The 19,974-nt window shown below is 39.9% G+C and overlaps 1 protein-coding gene across 2 annotated transcripts in view; it reads right to left on the bottom strand.

The window, feature by feature from the left end:
• shroom1 (shroom family member 1) overlaps window positions 1–10,371 on the bottom strand; it is a 45,044-nt gene extending 34,673 nt beyond the window's left edge. For both annotated transcript variants that reach the window (XM_004912831.4, XM_002935260.5), the window contains exon 1: window positions 10,149–10,371. The gene's annotated coding sequence lies outside the window, so the exon portion shown is untranslated. The remainder of the gene's footprint in view (window positions 1–10,148) is intronic.
• Between the last annotated feature and the right edge of the window lie 9,603 nt (window positions 10,372–19,974).

Here is a 19,974-nt window from a genome sequence, read left to right as displayed (position 1 = left end):
AGGGTACATAATCTATGTCACAAATTTGGATATTTTATTCTAAAATCTGGTTTTTCACTTTCATACCAGAAGCCCAATGTACTAGTTATGGCGTCTTCTAATCCGGATTGGAAAGGGAGCAAATTCCCTTGTCATAGTTAAACCCATTTTTAATTTGAAAGGATGCCAAGTTAAAGGATCTTGGGATAGGTGAAATGATACATTTCTGTCTGACTGGAACATAAAATGATCAGCCATCTTTGTTCTCCATGTGGGGCTGCTAATTAAACTAAAAACCTACAGTGCTCTATTTGTATTGCAGCTGCACATACTGGAAGGCAGAAAATTAAAGGAGGGGAGAATCAATCCAGCCATTATTCATTGAAGCCCCGAAGTTACAGAAAACATGTTTCTACATAAAAATATGCAAAACTCCTTTGTCTCTAGGGCAGATTTAGTTACCCAATAAAACAAGAAGTCTTGTTGGGAGCTATAACATTATCGAGTGACCTCGCTAGGATTAAATAATCCATGGAGCTTTATTCTAACAATAGATGCAAGTGTTGAAATGATCCTTTCCACCTGCAGCCACGGGTATAATTGTCATGGATGATATTTGAGAATCCCGCAGGAGCTGACACTCCCACATAATCTGGATGCCACTGTAAACTTATGCAATAGGGCTTTAAGGTATATGCTACATAGAAAGGGGAAACATTTTTAAAAAAGTAGTGCAGGGAGTGAAACAAACATATTGGTGAGGCACTTTCTTCCACTAGGACTAGTTTCTATTTGACTTTCATTGTTTGTAATATTATTCTTGCTGGCTGATACACCAAAGACTGAAAACAAAAAGGGGGTGGTCAAATGGTGCTAGTGCTTATTCTCTTAATGTGAGAAGTTGCTAGGAGCATCCCAGGAAGAAAGGGGCAGCACAGAGGGGTGAGCCCGAGGCAGCACAGAGGGGTGAGCCAACAGCATAAATCTAAACATGAGCACTAAATCTTATACCACAAGTGGAGGATTCTCAGTATAAACACAGGCCGAAAATCTAACCATACGCTTGAATCAGTGCTCTTTTGTGTCTGCACCCAGAGCCTCAACACGGGCCTGGGTGCAGGCACAAAGATTGGCTTTCAGCGTCGATATGCATCCACCGACACAGTGGCTCCAAGTGCAGACACAGAAGAGCACTGAATGAACTGTAGGGCAGATTATTGGCCTATCAATCCGCCATGTGTGGTATTAGCCTAAAGAGTACTCAGCAGACTAGTCCCATGAATCCAACAACCACACACATTTAGTTGTAGACACAAATCTGCAAGAAGCTGGTTTTAGAAACCTGCCAGTATGCCCACATACCATAAATGAGAGCCACGTATTGTATACATTCAGGTTATCAGCCTTTCACCACCCATGATGGGTTAAAGGAAGCATGCTTTCCTACGAAGCTATATTTAAAACTTTGGTTCAGATACTAAGAACATGCTTCAAATCTTGTGCCATTGTGATTATGAGTAGGACCACATCCAGTTACACCGCCTAAGCCTGGTCCTACCCCCCCTTTTCTATCTCTATTGATGGCACCCTCATCAACCCCGTCGATTCGGCGCGTTGTTTGGGGGTGATCTTTGACTCCAGTCTCTCCTTTTCTAACCACATTAACACCACTGTAAAAACCTGTCACTTTTTCTTACGCAATATTGCCAAAATTCGTCCCTTTCTTTCTCCTGCAACAGCTAAGCTGCTCATGCATGCTCTCATCCTGTCACGACTGGACTACTGCAACCTGCTATTAACCGGCCTCCCTAACTCCCATCTTTCCCCCCTACAGTCTATATTAAAAACTGCTGCCAGAATTCTCCTCCTCTCATCCAGGAGAGTTCAGGCCCTTCCCCTGCTAAAGTCCTTATCGTGGCTTCCTATCAAACAAAGAATATCCTCCTAATATCCTTCTCCTAACCTTCAAGGCCCTCCATTCCTCTGCTCCTCACTACATCTCGTCCCTTGTGTCTCCGTATGTTCCCGGCCGACTCCTTCGTTCCTCGCAGAGCAATCGTTTGGTTGCGCCCCCCACTACTACTGCGGTTTCCCGCCTTAAACCTTTCTGCCTGGCTGCCCTCTACATTTGGAATGCCCTCCCTGATTTCCTCCGGAGAGAATCCTCCCCCAGTCTTTTTAAAACTAAGGTTAAAGACTACCTTTTGGGGCACTCACCCATCACCTGATCTGGGAACTGGCACTTATATTGTAATGTCACCCACTGTGATCTACAGCACTTATATTTGCCTATTTGTGTCTGTAAGTTACCCCTCCCATATAGATTGTAAGCTCTACGGGGCAGGGACCTCCTTCCTCTTGTGTCCTCGAATCTTAACTTATTGCTGCTGTATTTATCTGTATTTATTATTATACTTTGTATTTATCTATTATCTTATTAACACCCTGTTTGTATTAATGTATTATACTGTACAGCGCTGCGCACATAAGTAGCGCTTTATAAATAAAGATATACATACATATACATACAACACTGTGCTTCAGCAGAAATCAACACATACAAGCACTAGGATGACTTTACATAGAGGCAGTTACTATGACTGCAATCACAAAAAAAACCACGTATATGAACGAGGCCTAAACGCTGTAACTTAAACAAGTTTCAGTTAGGGAAAGCACATTTTATTTCCCTGCTAACAAGCATAAGTAATTGTCCCTTGCCAGCAAATGTAAGACTATAAGTATGGTATATTAATCTGAAAAATCAGTTATCAGTACAAAAAAAATATTCCAAATTCCTGCATATAACAAATACTATTCTTCCTGTCAAAAATATATACTTCCATTTTAGATTTCTTCTAAATCAGTGTTCTTGTAAGAGCCTACACCTTTCTGCACCCTAAGCAAACAAAATGCAAGATGGTGAGAGCCTGTGCCTTTCTATAAGTTAGTACAATAGCTGAATACAAAATAGTCCTGCTCTCATTACAGAGGTATCCAGCAATGGAATTTAGCTGGGAAGATTTTATTGAGGAGACCATAGCCCTATAAATCTCTCAGAGATTTGAACTATGCCTGGACTGGTCATTAACACTGAACTCTTTAGGGCAAAAGAACAGGCGCATTATTCCAGATTCTGGAATTCCTAATCAGAGCATCAGAATGTAGAGGCTTTGCCGTACCACACGGGCAGTTGCCAGGCAGGCATGCCAAAGAAGGGTGGGGATGAAATCTGATGACCGGCTATAAAAATGAAGTTTTATGTTGCTCAGCACAAAGCGGCTGTGCGGTGAATATAAAGCACGAGGGAGGGGGACATACCAAGTTGTGTGTTACATACCACAGAGCACCATGTAAGCTTTCCGGCCGCGTGAACAAATGGGATCAAAGCTAACAACTGCTCCAAAAGTTTCAACCCGAGACATATATGATATTTTATATGGCAATCTGATCAAATTCCTTTCATTTTCCCATGATCCCTAACAAGGGTAACACAGGTCTACAGATGGCGTTTAGTCAGCACACCCCAGAACTGTGCTTCAAGCCTACTGTATGGTCCTACCACATAGAGCTTCCTTGAAAATTGGCTACATAAAATGTGCAACATTTCACCCCAGAATAACTGTGTAAGTCTGGTGCTATTGCCACCACTGCATTTAAAGTGGCCTTTATAAACAAGCCATTAAAAGCCTGGCACATAACTTGGCAGAGGGGAGAATTTCACCTTGTCTTCTATTTCTGCACTTTGGTAAAAAAAAACGAAATAAAATGTGTCAGTGGAGTTTGTAATTTCTTCTACGACAGCTTCATCTAGATCAAGAGCTTTTCAATGAAATAAATGATCTAAAAGAACAAAAATAATTAACTGGATGCTTGTTTGCCTCCCTTTTATTAGCCTTTTAATAGATTGCTTAGAAGATGAGAGGAGCCCATCATTTTGAAGCAAGCAGACTATTTACTGTTGCCATGGAGATAAACGACGGAGCGAAGATGCCCATTTTGTTTTATCATCACAAAGGATTTCATTATCCTCGCTTACCATGTGATGGCGTATATGCCACTGTGCCAATATCTTCTGAATGGCGATGGAATTAAATATTGTTTGAAACATGGCAGCTTCCCATATTCCTATTTAGCCTTATAAACTAGGAAAATATCACATCAACTTTGTATATAGGTGTATTCTTTTATTGATATCTGCAATATAAAAACCATGTGTGTTAAAGGGAATACTAAACCCACACTCTCCATGTTAGCTCCCCCTGGGGGCCTATGAAACAAAGGGCCCAGGACAAGTTACAGGTAATCTGCACCCACCATGTTTGGCCACATCATATCTGGCATATGGCTCCCTGGCAGTGATTGCAAAGCACAGGCAATGGAAGACAAACTGGTCCCAGGAAGACGCTGGATTTGACTGTGCAAACATGGTGGCTGCTAACCCTACATTTACAGAGCAGACATGGGTGGCCAGCAATGTTTTATGTAGTGGGAGCTATGTGCTGTGAAAGGAAGCTAAAACTTAAAAAAAAAAAAAGAAGGAGTGTGGTGGGGGTAGATTTCCCTTTAACAGCACTGATACTAGATATCAGTGCAACCTTTTGGGTAATACCAAAGAAGGAAACGTCAAGGCCCTGATGGTTTGCAGGGCTCCAGTGTGGTGCAATTTTGAACACCATTGTTGAGGGTTATTAGCATTCTTTTACAGATGAGATGGCCTCAGGGAGTAAAGGATATATGACTCTATCTCATGTGACATCTTATTATAAAAGCATATCAATTACCAACTATAATGGTGATAACAAAAGCAAGAACAGCTATTCTTGACAGGATAAGAAAACGAAATAAAGAGATATAGATCTGTATGGGACTATAACAATAAAAATTAGCACAGTGATCCTACATTTCTGTAGACAACAAACAAAAATCACATCTTCGGACAGGTTTCTGACATTAGAAGGTTAAAATTTGTTCCCCACACAACACAAAACCCCTAATATACCTATCACTGTATTCTGTTCTTATTTTATATGCCAAAATCTGGATGCATAAAGGTTATTCTCTTTCTGCATCATACGAAATCCTGGCGATGGAGGAGGGACTAAAACATTGATGTTACAAATTGTAAAAACTTCCTCACAGCTTACAGACAACATGCACAAACTACATAACCCACAATGCATTGCATTGTGATGTTCCCTTCCTTATAGACATCACGTGAGCAGGAAATTGTAGGATTTGGTGGATGCAGGCAGAAGGCAGGCTGAGGAAAGTCGACTACTATTACTTTTTATTATTTTTTTTCTTTTTTAAAAAAAAAGTAGTCAACCAGATCAGCAGGAGAACAGGGGCCCGGTTTAGGAAACTGTTCCAAACCATATTATTACATTAAAAATCAAGAAAAGGCTGCATATTTTTTAATTGATGTATAATGCAAAGTTGCTTGAAATTATGTTTATCTTTGGAAAAAAATCTTACGTTGTGTTTGGGTAAAGTTGCCCTTTAACATAGTACAGGTATGGGACCTGTTATCCAGAATGCTCGGGACCTGGAGTTTTCTGGATAAGGGGTCTTTCCGTAATTTGGATCTCCATACCATAAGTCTACTAAAAAAATCAGTTAAACATTAAATAAATCTTTGTTGGGATCAAGTACTAGGTACTGTTTAATTATTACAGAGAAAAAGGAAATCATTTTAAAAAATGATTTACTTATAATAGAGTCTATGAGAGATGGCATTCCCATAATTTGGAACTTTCTGGAAATGGGTTTCCGGATAACAGATCCCATACCTGCACATTTCGGTGCTGAAATATATTAACATCATGATGTCATACTCAAGGGTCTATGGAATCCACAGACAGGCAGAGGGGAAATAAATAGAACTTACAAAGCCTATGGACCTCCAGTTGGACAGCCCAATTCTAAAGCTTCTAAAATTACACCAGATATATTAAAGAAAGTATTAGCAAACCATAAGCCTAGCTATACAACTCAAAACCCTGGGATAGATATACTCTCTGAAAGATAAGCATCAAATCAATGCAAAGATAATGAAAACACGGATGCATATTTATCATCAGTTAAAACAGACATTTGCTGTAGTCACAATAAAGTAGTGATATATAAACTCATTAGTACAGGTATAGGACCCATTATCCAGAATGCTCGGGACCAAGGGTGTTCCGGATAAGGGGTCTTTCCGTAATTTGGATCTCAATACCTTAAGTCTACTAAAAAATCAATAAAACATTAATTAAACCCAATAGGATTGTTTTGCATCCAATAAGGATTAATTATATCTTAGTTGGGATCAATTACAAGGTTCTGTTTTATTTCTACATAGAAAAAGGAAATCAGTTTTAAAATTCTGAATTATTTGATTAAAATGGAGTCTATTGGAGACGGGCATTCCGTAATTCGGAGCTTTCTGGATAACGGTTTTCCGGATAAGGGGTCCGATACCTGTAGTTACTTGTTCTTTATTATTTAAAATGCATTTGCTCCCATGTGAACACATTAGCATAAAGTATAACACAAAAAGTACAGAGTATGTTGGTCTTTCATATCCAGAGTTTATATATATATTTGTTAGAAGTCACAAAAGAGTTCTCAGTCAATATAAAACCACAAGGCCGCAACTCAGGTGCTTCTATACAGGTCAAGGCACTCGGAAATATCTTCGGAGTTTTCCCTTTTGTGCAAATATATATTAGAATTTATTGCTTACCTTTTGTAGGACATGCTCCATATGCTACAATGCAACATCAGGTCTACTGTCTACAACGATTGCAAATAGGGTGTAAACCAAACAATTGCCTTCAGACTCAGCACCCAAACAGAATGGTTATGGTCGCAGGAGCACGTCAGAAAGCAGAAAATATAGAACTACCACACTACAAGAAAAGCACAATGTCTCGTCTGGGGTGTCATCAGATGTCACGGTATAGGACGAAAGAAAGTGAAGCAATTACTAAAAATTACTAAACACACCCCCTGCTCCAGGTAATTCATTTTCTAGTTCCACCTGTACCTGCCATCTGTGACACTCCCACATGAGAAATGCCGTGAGTGACCGCAGTTACTTGGAAACAACCTAGAAATGACTCAGGCGCTTGCTCAGTAAAAAGGAAAGCAAAGTGCATCTGTGAATTACTTCATCAGGAAACAGGGCCTATATGAGGTCTTGTACCTATTTCTAACTATTACCTATATGCCATGTGATGCAACCTGAATCTAGATCAGTATTTAGCTGCATTGGAAATAATGTGGCATTAAAGAAATACTCTCCCTATGTCTTGCCACTGATACTTGTAAAATCCTAATATTTTAGCACTGAGTGTTTCATACTAGGCACAGGTGTCAGTATATTTTATTATATTATAGTAAAAATATAAAGTTTAGATATTATACTGTAACACCTCTTATGTCTGGCCATAACAAACACAGACTGCCATACTGGCGGAGATGGGATCTGAATGTTTTCAGTAAATTATTCACTAGATACAATGAGGAGGCTTGAGGTTTTTGTGCATGACTTAGCAAGCATGTCAACCATCGCACTGAGACACAATTAGCAAATGTGTGTGCACACTGTACAACTGCTGTAACAAAAAGTTGGAGAATGCTGCTAAGACCACTCTGCTGTGGCTCGAAACATCACACTCTTCTATCTGTGTATGAAAGGGGCTACTACAATACTGGGCTCGACCATTTGAGCAGGCATACAATTCAGTTAAGAGCACTGTTCCACTAACTCTGAATGGAAATTTTTTTTTTTTTGCCTCAAGGATCAACTGCACAGGTGAGTTTCACTACGTCAAATGTCAAACAACATTTACACAAGTTTATGTGGGCACTATATTGGTGACTTCCGTTTCTGAGGCAGGGCCTATAATTATATTACAACAGTCTGAACTGCTAACTAAAACTTGGCATCACTACTCTATAATTCAAGTATAATACAGGAAAGCTCCAAGGGCATGTTTTATTTTGTACTGTTTGTTCTCTTGTAGATATTAACCTACATTATAATAGAAGTATAGATAAGTGGGAGGAGAGGGCCATCCTTCCCCCTTAAAGTGCTGGTAAGGCTCCATCTAGAATATGCCGTTCAACTTTGGTCTCCAGTGCTCAAAGGATATTACTGAATTAAAGAGAGTCCAAAGACTAGCAACAAAACTGGTTATGGGTATAGAAGGTCTCAGCTATGAAGAAAGACTGGCCAAGTTGGGGTTTTTTACACTGGAACACTGGAGAAGGAGGAAATATGCTAATTATATATAAATATATTAGGGGACTGCACAATGCACTGATGTTTTATTTACCAGTAGGTCCTTCCAGGAGACATGAGGAAACCCATGGATATTAGAAGAAAGGTGGTTCCATCAGAATATTCAAAACATAGAGTTACTGAAAATATGTCTTAGTATATATCTGTTCCAGGGACCAGTCTGATTGCCATCTTGGTGTAAGTGTGTATATTTCCCCTCTGAGGCAAACTGAGGCTTCAGATGTTTTTTTTTTTTACCTTTCTCAAGGTCAATTAGCAGTTAGGCAGGTTTCACCAAAATAATAACCATGATGGGCTATTTTCAACCCAAATTATTATATTATCATAATGTATACTAGCTGTACACAGGACAAAGAGTTTTAACATTCAAAGCTGCAAGTACCATACACCTGCCTATCTTGTACAATTTGCTTGTAGATGCTGGCTTCCAAACCGGCCTTGAGTACAACATGTCTAACATCCTTCTCGCCATAGAAATTGCCATTTTAATGCAGTTCTGATAATGACACAGAGCTCCCCGTCGTCTTCATACAGCAAAATAAATGGGATACTTTGACATGTACGTTGGTATCACTCTAGTTGAGTGGAAATTAGAGTCCTATCTAATTTTGACTCAATTTCACAGATGCCATTTATAATGCACATTGTCAGATGCAACTTTTCAAAACCTTTAGTCCCATTATCTGTTTTGCATGGGTCAAGGAACCCATACACAGCAAAATTAGGCCAGTTTGGACAGTAACAACCAAAGCAGCTGGCAGGATCTGCCCATACATTACTAGGATCACAGTGCCAGCACCCATTTGAACATTTAAGGAGGCAAGGTAGGTGCACTGTACCGAGCTGCCTATTCTAGCCCTCACCCCTTTGCTGCCGACCAACTAGATCATCATTTATTCATATAGCGCCAGCAAGTTACCCAGTGTCTTACAAACAATGCATAAAAAACAGTCTTAAAAATAGTTAATCAAGGGTTAAAGAATAAAAATTGGACCAAAGGGGCCCTGCTCACAAGAGCTTACAATTGAAATGACTGTAAACACAGCACATCTGTGTAAGATAGTAACACCAATGCAAATCACATATCGGTTCCTCCAGTTTTTCTACCATCATCATTGAAACAGCAATTTTTGTAAGCAAAGTTTATAACTGAAAATATTTTCCAGCGTACAATATTAAGTTATATACCTATAAATTCCTGCCCTGGCACAGAAGGGGTTAAAGCTAGCAACCCTAGTTTCACATACAGAATGTGTTGTGGCCATACACTGCCTGGGTCCCATATGTCTATAAATTCCTGCCTTGGCACAGAAGGGGTTGAAAGTGGCTAGCAACCCTAGTTTCACATACAGAATGTGTTGTGGCCATACACTGCCTGGGTCCCATATGCCTATAAATTCCTGCCTTGGCACAGAAGGGGTTGAAAGTGGCTAGCAACCCTAGTTTCACATACAGAATGTGTTGTGGCCATACACTGCCTGGGTCCCATATGTCTATAAATTCCTGCCTTGGCACAGAAGGGGTTGAAAGTGGCTAGCAACCCTAGTTTCACATACAGAATGTGTTGTGGCCATACACTGCCTGGGTCCCATATGCCTATAAATTCCTGCCTTGGCACAGAAGGGGTTAAGTGGCTATCAGAGCTAGTTTCACATACAATATTTGTTGTGGCCATAAAGTGTCCGGGTCCCATTGTGTCTCCCAGTTTATTGCAGTTATATAACACGGGAAACATAATGAAATGGTAAAGGCGAGCAGCCTACGTATAGCAGATGCTCTCAGGCAAAGATGTCAGCCATTTGGACTTAATACATTACAAGCAGCGTGACTGCTGGTTAATATACAAAATAATCTTAGCAACAGCTTAAATCGTTACCTGCATATCTGTCTTCACTCATCGGCAGCTGAAGCAAAGCTCCTCCCCCAGTTCTAAGTGGTGCAGTTCAGTGTCGGTGTAGCAATGGGATGAAAGGAATCGCTTCAGCCGCCCTCACTCCAAACACACAATCCGCCGCTCTCGCTTCTCCCTCAGGCACCGACTACTTTCTCGCTGTAGGTAACCGGAATGCTTTGGGCACTCTGTCCAATCACAAGCCGGGGGCGGGGTTATCAGGCTGCAAAAACCTGAAACTCTGACGTAATACGGGAAACATTTTAACCTGAGCCAAACATCTCTGAGGAAGGGGCCATGTGCGCTCAGGTCTTAAAGGGAGAAGGGGGCTTTGTGGTGTGTATTTACTGAAGTTCCTGTACAGCAGGGAAGAGACAAGAACGTCGGACTTTAAAATATATTTTGGGTTAATCTTAACGTTTATACAAATGAATAACAATTAACGTCGATTACCTAAATGCTCTACTTTTACAATTTTTCAAAAGTACTCATTTCATTGCAAAACGTTTTTAAGGTATAAAGTACAGTATATTTAAATAAATATAATGAAACCCTCCCCAAGATGGATGTATGTAAGCTTGGTAGCGTCAGTGAGGTCCTAAAGATGAAGTAGTTCTTACAGGGCTGTGTCGGACTGAGATGGAAGGGGCCCACCAAAAATCCTGAACCATGGGCCCACTCTCAGAACTCTTAATTCCTCCCTCAAACTCTTTATTATCCTAGTCTCTTTTCTCTACATACTATACTCTATACTACCATCTTTCAAGTTTCATTGTTCCCACACAGAAATAGGGAATGGCCATGAAATAGTTAAAAGCAAGAGGGCCCACTGACACCTGGGCCCACCGGCAGTTTTCCTGGTATCCTGGTGGGCCAGTCCGACACTGGGGTTGTAACAAGAAGTCACTGGAATCTCCATAATGTTATAAAGAGGAATGAACTTAAACAAGAACCATTGCAAATTTAAAAAAAAAAAAATATCCATAGTTTGTAAGGGGTTCTGTTATAAAAATTAATATATTTTATAGATACATCTCAAAAAGGAACAGCTGAACTGTACTGGAGACATTTTAAAGATTTTTAGGAAAGGGAACCAGTTCTGTGCCCCCTACTAAGGCAGTCTCACTGTTGTATATAATTAATAGCCAGGCTTGGCATCCTCAATGTATACTGTCTAGAAAGTGCTACTTAGACACAATGTTCCCACTTATTCCTTCTTGGCTGCATGCTCAAAAAAAAATTTTTGTGCGCACATTTTCAAACTATGTGCTCAGAATAAATGCAAAACGTGTTTACCCACAAAATCCTTTGAGTGCACCACAATTTGTTGTGTGCGCTGGCATCAAAATTTATGTGTGGACGCATGAGCAGACACCTTAGAGGGAACATTGCTTTGTAGTGCAACTTTATTAAAGGTCTGCTGTTGACTGTTCAGTATGTAGGATGCCTTGGTACAAGTGTAAGTTTGTGTAAGGGCAGGGGTACACAGGGAGACTAGTAGTGCAACGACAAATCTCCGTTATCGCAGGCGACTAATCTCCCAGCAATGCCATCCCACCGGCTAGAATGTAAATCGCCGGGGGATGGCATACATGTCGCCGCGATTTGCCAAAGTTGCCTTGAGAGGAAACTATATTTAACATTTTATATTTTTATATCAAAGTTCTCCAAGTACTGGCAAGTATCCTTGGTAACCACAATTAACAAAACTTCAAAATAAGGTTAAGAACTTAAGGTCCCCATACACGGGCCGATTCTAGCTGCTGATATCGTTCCCTTAGACCGATTCGGCAGCTAATTGGCCCATGTATGGGGACTACCGACGGGCCTGCCCGACCGATAGCTGGCCTGAAATTGGCCAGATCTCGATTGGGCAGGTTAGAATATCTAGTCGGTCCAGGAACCGCATCAACGAGCCGATGCGGTCCCCGGACCGACTTTGCCTATGCCCATCATTATAATTCAATCGATCAAATTAGCCTGGATTCTCCCGATATCGCCCACCTGTAGCGGATCTTAACATGTATGGGCACCTTAAGATTTAGTAAACAGGGTGCTGATACTTATCATCTTTTAATCATGTTTTATTTATTCCTTATCAGAGGGGTTGCAGCAAACATTTCTAGCAAAAAGTAAGAGCAATGAGCAAAAATCATTTACTGATACCAGCTAGAAGACTCTATACAATAAGGGTATGTACACTTGGTTATTTGTACCAATGCGAGGGAACCATTCATAGAATTAGGGATAGATGGTGGCTACAATGTTTCTGAATTGCAGATGCTCCTCGGGCCCTACATACAGCATCAGACTGGGAAGCCAGAGGCCCACCAGAAAGCCTTAGACCAAGGGTCCACTCTCTGTATTATTTTTCCTATTCTCCTCACTCAGCACCTTTATACTCCTATTCACTTCTCTTTATCATGCATCTCTATACTGTTGTCTAGCCTTCTCTCCATTACTACTCTTTATTCTCATAAAGACAAGCGGTCTTTATGAGAATTATGAGTTTATAATCTGTTTATAATAATAACTTTAGTAGGTCTATATAGATAATGGACAAGGCAGACTTTAACATTGCCTGTGCAACATAGCAGAATTCTTTTTGTGGACTCTGGTCTTTTTGAAAAAGCTTAACAGGATGTCTGTGAAAGCTCAGAGCTTACAATACAGAAGATAAAACAAAATTAGGAATGATTAACTATGGAGCGGTGCCTGAAACTTGCTAGCTGGAATTCAACTTGTGCAATATTTTCTTAACAGTTTTCCAACTAATAGCCCAGAAAATACTTCCGTGTTCTTTGGGTTTTAGATCTTCCATCTAGTAAACTTTATAGGAGCAATTAGATCACCTTCTTTTCTATTATCTGATCAACAAATGTAGATAGGACCAATACACTGATGATGTTGTAGTTCAGGATCAACTGGAAAGGTTAGCCTGGGATATGTACATTCCCAGCAATACAGTAAGCTATACCCTTGTATTTACTGCCTAAGGCAAAATAAATGTAAGAGTTTCAGCTTAAATATATGCCATAATTGCCCCTTAAACTCTTGTTTCTAATTCCATGCCACAGTCTGTCAACATACAACCTTTTAGTACTTGGGGAGATATTTATAAAAGAGTGAAAATATAAAGACCCTGTTCTCTTTTAACTTTCATATTATATTTAGGGGTATGTTAATCGAAGGGTGAAAATAGACTATTTTTACACTTTGATAAATATGGCACTAAAATTAACGTGGATTAATATAACTATAGTAAATCTTGCATATATATCCCTAATAGCTTAAAGCATGCCCAGTGCATACTCCCTTTTAAGGCTAAAATTGTTCCCAAAGCCTAATTCAGTTGATCAGGTCATTGACTTTATATGAGATATCTGAAGCAGCAGGATGTGGGTGTGGGTGTTCTGGGATGTGAGAACTGGCCTGCTCTCTTTCTGTATTTAGAAGAAAGGTTATTATATACAGTTTACCTAATTTAACTCCATAGCTTTAAGCATATGTAATTCCTGACTGATTGAGTACTGACTTTCAACATTCCCCTTCAAATAGGTAATGCTTGTAAATACTACATTGTGCAGGGCTGTATGGAACTTTCTGCAGTCTCACAATAGTGTTATTAAAGAAGAAAAACTCCCTTTAAGGGTAGCACCACATCAGACAACTTTCCCATGGCACTTTGAAATCCGAACTGCACCCATTAACTGCATTAGTTGGGTGCAGCATCTGAACATCTGCCCCCCCCAACCCGCAATATGGCGCTGTTGTATCTCTGATGGGTCTCAAGGAGCTGCGGGCTCAGTTGCAGTTGCTGAAGTTGGTTTCTCTTGAATAAAGGCATCTTTGAGATGATATGATTATTTTTTAGAGAACATTATGGACAGATAAAGGGGGGGGGTAATTTTCCCATAGAAGAGAACTAGAGCCCACCCCATTATACTTAGGGAACTGAACATTTATTTGAAACGGCAAAAATGGTTGTTCTATTAATGCCTTTTTGGACAAGCATAATATGCAAGGCTATAGTGATATTAGTATCTACCCTTGTACAGTATATGGGCTTGTCAGTTGCATACTCTACAATATCAGCCCATGAATGGCTACCTTTATATACAGATATGGTATAAGTTTAAAGATGGATGCAAGAAATGGAGTTCTGCTGACATTCTAGTACAACCCTCCATAATATATTTATCCTATGCATAGCTATATTTGGTTTAAATGTATGCTAATATTTAGACATTTACATATATCTCCATTAAGAGCTTAATGCTTAGGTGTGGGATAGAGAAAAACTACTTGAACAACAATATAATCTATATAAACAACCCCCAACTTCACAAGTCAGTTTTCATATCAAAGTGTTTTGCAAACTGTAGCCTACCATGTGAAGTAATTAACTTCTCATTCAGGACTTTTATAGAAACTGTGGCTTTTATGAATTTAGAAATCTCCATGCATAATAAAAGGTGAAAGCAAAGATACTGTAATCTCAATTACAATTGCATATCAAGCCAGACTTGGAAACATAGCTATAATTTTTGCACAAAAGAGTAATGCGAGAGGTCAAGGTGTTATTATATGGAAAAATCCTTCTCTGCCTATATGGCTTGCCTGAGCTGATGTAACCCAGGATGATGTGCATGGATATTGATACAGTTTCATCTGTTGATGACTACTAAAGTTGCAATGTTTATTTGTGTATAAAATACATGCCTCAGCTAAAGGAATCTATATGGCTGTCCCACACTAATCAGTAATTTTCAGTTGTGTGACTTTTCCCTTCCATTTTGTCATCCACAATAGTTCTGCTCTGTTTTGATGAGTCTGTTTGATGAGTTCTGTTTTGTTATATTTCAATTAGCAAATATAAGCAATGATACCATAACCGGGCTGGTCGTGTCTAAAATTGATGGTTGACAGACATCCAGATGTAGTTAAAAGAAAAATTGTTAGCCTTTAGCTTAAGAAAGATCAAATATGTCAAAATAGTTCTGTTGTGACTACTGTTTCACATGTAAAACTAAGCTAATGTGGCGTTTAGAATGCAGAAACAAGTACATTAGTTTTCCCAGCAGCATTACAGTTAATGGCATGTTAGCTTTGCATAGATTTGTACAGCTATACTAGTTCACCCGGCACTGGAATGCAGAAAATGAAAGATTTGGAAACATTTATTTGCTAAGCTATTCTTATCTCTAGATTATGGTAAAAGATTAAATCCTTTTTCTCCAAAAAATACCATTTTTGAATATTGACAATTTTAAAAAACTGGTATTTTATGAAAAGATTATATTAGCAATTAAAAGGCATTTCTTTTGTGGCCATCTAATGCTCTTGCTGACTTAATTTGTTGTTTACTTTTACCAGTGCAACGCCCATAAATATAAACATAACAGCAGCAGGCTGAATTATGAATATAAGTGCTAAATTGCACAATTTGCCAATGGTACAGTTGCCAATAGCAACAAATCGGCAATTTATTTGAACATATTCCAAATTAGAAAATGAAAGAAATAACCTGATTGGTTTCTATTGGCAACTGTACTTGTGCAGTTCAGAACTTAAATGAGCTCTAGCATCTTTTAGTGAAAAAAAAGATAATTATTTTTTTGTTGTGTCACCAGAGGCAAACAATATTGCAGTTCCAACTGAAGGAATGTTCTGTGCTGACAGTATTTATAGTTCTTGCAAGCAGAGGGCCCGCTGGTTACACACTTCTTATTCTTAATTATATACAGTTTACTTTTAATGTCTTTCAGTAGTACTATTGGTCTTGCCATGACTATTTTATGGTTCAGAAATCCATCAGGATTGTTGGGCCATCCAGCACTTGAGAAATGTTGTGGAAGGTTTCTTATGTTTTTCATCCTTAGGTATTTATCATTTGTTGATTCAATGTATTTCTGGTGCACAAGGTTCACCTTTACTAAATGTACTCTTACATGTAATTTTCCTCATATAAATTATACTTACTGTGTATTGTATTGTTAATGTGTATTGTGTAATGTTAAAGAATGCACCATTCATACGTAATGTACCTTGTAAGGGGTCATTTATTATGTGCAGAACAGGATACAAATGTTTTCAGCACTCTGCACTACACTATAAAAAATTCCAGTAGTTGTGTAACAAAACACTTACCAGCGCGGCGGGGACGCCCACCGCGCTGCCATCGGCGGGGACGCCCGCCGCGCCGTTCTTCCCCTGTGCCGGCTCCTTCCTAGTGTGCGCGCGCGCGCATTTTTCGCAATTTAAAGGCGCACGCACGCTGGCGTCATGACGTCATCGCGCAATGGCGCGAAATTTAAACTATTTAAAGGGACTTTTGTTTACATTCATTGCCCGTGATAGGATTCGATTCCTGGTGCCTTCCTGAGCCTTGTGCATTCTTGTTCCTGTAATTCTGATAGTATTTCTCCTGTTTTGACCCGGCTTGTTCCTGACTATTCTGATCATCCATATCTGACCTCGGCTTATACCTTGACTACGATTTCGTCTCATCCTGTTGTATTGATTACCCGGTTTGACCCTTGCCTGTCCGACTCTCCTTGATTGCTGCCCGCCCCGACCTAGCCTGCCTGAAGACGACCTTGTTTAACCCTATTTGTACCGTGATCTTTGGCCTAACTGACTTTCTACAGTCGTGCCCCATTGCTAGCCAGAACTCCTGCTTTGCACCTCTCGTATAAGTCCAGGTGGCATCCGAGTAGCTGAGGGCTCCTCCCGAAGCCAAAGGCGGTCACGCTACTGGTGAAGCACGAGCCGAGACCAGGGTGCTTGGCACTAGCTCTGGTATTGGGTGCCGACCGTGACAAGTTGTACGTATACGTTAGGTAGTGCTAGTGGATGTAGGCCACTATGGAGCCAAGCCCTGTACCTACTGCCTGGCCTCTAATTCTCAACTAAGTGGAGTGCTAGAAAGATTTACCGTACATTTAAACACATGCAGACTTTGGTCGATTTACATTTTAGCTGCACCCAGCCTGTCCCTTTCCACATTTGATGAAGAGGCTTGTCCCGTTAGTGTTGTGGCCCCACCCCTGTGTACTGGGTCTGCATTTATTTAACTTGTTCATTAATGGAGGGTATTATAAGAAATGTATCAGTGTTTACAGATGATGCAAAACTCTACAGCCAAGTCAATTCTATCCAGGATGTGGCATCCTTGCAGAAGGATCTTGACCAACTTGCAATCTGGGCGGCAGATGAGATTTAATGTGGATAAATCTAAGGTCATGCACCTGGGATGTAAAAATATGCAAGCCACTTATACCCTTAATGGGACTGCACTAGGCAAATCCATAATGGAAAAGGACCTTAGAGTCTTTGTAGATAATAAACTTGGCTGTAGCAAGCAATGCCAGGCAGCAGCTGCAAGGGCAAACAAGGTTTTGAGCTGTATTAAAAGGGGTATAGATTCACAGGAGGAAGGTGTTATGCTTCCCCTTTACAGAGAGCTGGTAAGGCCCCATCTAGAATATGCTGTTCAGTTTTGATCTCCAGTGCTCAAACGGGACATTATTGAGTTAGAGAGGGTCCAGAGAAGGGCAACTAAGTTGGTAAAGGGTATGGAAAGTCTCAGTTATGAAGAAAGAGTGACCAAGTTAGGGTTGTTAGAGAAGAAGCGCTTAAGGGGTGATATGATAACTATGTATAAATATATAAGAGGATCATATATTAATCTCTCTTATGCTTTATTTACCAGTAGGTCCTTCCAACTGACACAAGGGCACCCACTCCGATTAGAAGAAAGGAGGTCCTGTCTAAATATTCAGAAAGGATTTGTCTGAGTTGTGAAATTCCTCGAATCAGTCAACATTAGATAGCTTCAAGAAGGGGTTTTTGCCTTCCTCTGGATCAACTAGCAGTTAGGCAGGTTATATATAGCCATTAAGGTTGAAACTGATGCACGTGTGTCCTTTTTCAACCTAACTTACTATGTTACTATGTAGCTCATAACCCCGCCAGTGACATCACAGACACACCCCTTTTTGTGCCTGCCCCCCACCGTCCGGTATAGATCACTGAAAGAAATGGCAACCCTAATGATATCAGCTGGGCCCTATACATGGGCCATCTTGGTCTGAAAGGGCAGCAATCATCAGGAGTTAAAAAAATGAAAGTCCATTTTGGTATTACTTATTATGGGGACACTGCCCTGGTACAGCTTTGCCCAGAATGCAAGTGAGAGCTATTGGCAAGATATTCACTACAACAACTATTCAGTTATTTGCAGAATCCATAATCCCAGTTATACAGTATAATATCAGTCATGGAGAAATTAAGTTAATTGTTGGTGTTTACTTGCCTCAGACAATATGTCTCAAACTTATTAATACTTGTCACTCTGATAGAGTATCAAAGAGCATGACGGCTGTACACAGAGGGCCTCACCTGCTGAAGTGTAGTTGCCAGTGTAGAAAAATGTAGTTTTGCAAGTGGAGTGACCTCGCAACAATGTTGTTTTCTTGTTAAAAGACAGCCATATTCAGCAGAAAAGAATAAAATCTATTTTGAGTCCACTAACTGCATAAATAATAAACAGCCATTAATGAAGGCAATTGTAAAAGCATGGTTGTAAAGTATGTGCACATTTAAATTGATTATTAATCTTTATTTCTCAAAAGTGTTTGTATTAAAGCCAGTTCTGTTAGAATTAAAAATCTTGCATGTAGCTGTTTAATGCCTGTGTTTTTAAGCACAGCCAATGTGTTATTCTATTCAAATTCCCAACTATAGACTGCTTTCTGATTTATTGCGGCTCAAACTCACTTGATCGATTTTAAAAGACATGATTAATTGGTTGCAAAAATGTAATAACAATGGAAAATTTTATTTCATGGGCTTGGAGGCCTTAAGTCTGGTGATTTGGTAGACACGGCAAGCTAAGAACTCAAGCTCAGAGTATAGATATGTAGCAGTAACTTAAGGGCTAAACTCTATGGGAGACTTTGTAGGACGGTGTCAGATCAACAGAACACATCTTCATCTCATGAGATTAAATCTGATGGTATCTGACAGACTTTTTTTCTCATTGAAATACAACCCGGATTCCAAAAAAGTTGGGACACTAAACAAATTGTGAATAAAAACTGAATGCAATGATGTGGAGGTGCCAACTTCTAATATTTCTATTCAGAATAGAACATAAATCACGGAACAAAAGTTTAAACTGAGAAAATGTACCATTTTAAGGGAAAAATATGTTGATTCAGAATTTCATGGTGTCAACAAATCCCAAAAAAGTTGGGACAAGGCCATTTTCACCACTGTGTGGCATCTCCCCTTCTTCTTACAACACTCAACAGACGTCTGGGGACCGAGTAGACCAGTTTCTCAAGTTTAGGAATAGGAATGCTCTCCCATTCTTGTCTAATACAGGCCTCTAACTGTTCAATCGTCTTGGGCCTTCTTTGTCGCACCTTCCTCTTTATGATGCGCCAAATGTTCTCTATAGGTGAAAGATCTGGACTGCAGACTGGCCATTTCAGTACCCGAATCCTTCTCCTACACAGCCATGATGTTGTGATTGATGCAGAATGTGGTCTGGCATTATCTTGTTGAAAAATGCAGGGTCTTCCCTGAAAGAGATGACGTCTGGATGGGAGCATATGTTGTTCTAGAACCTGAATAAATTTTTCTGCATTGAGGCTGCCTTTCCAGACATGCAAGCTGCCCATGCCACACGCACTCATGCAACCCCATACCATTAGAGATGCAGGCTTCTGAACTGAGCGTTGATAACAACTTGGGTTGTCCTTGTCCTCTTTGGTCCGGATGACATGGCGTCCCAGATTTCCAA

The sequence above is a fragment of the Xenopus tropicalis genome, chromosome 3 (assembly GCF_000004195.4).
Source record: "Xenopus tropicalis strain Nigerian chromosome 3, UCB_Xtro_10.0, whole genome shotgun sequence".
Taxonomy (NCBI): Eukaryota; Metazoa; Chordata; class Amphibia; order Anura; family Pipidae; genus Xenopus; species Xenopus tropicalis.
The sequence above is the reverse complement of the archived record's forward strand: the minus strand, read 5'-3'. Positions and strand labels throughout refer to the sequence as shown.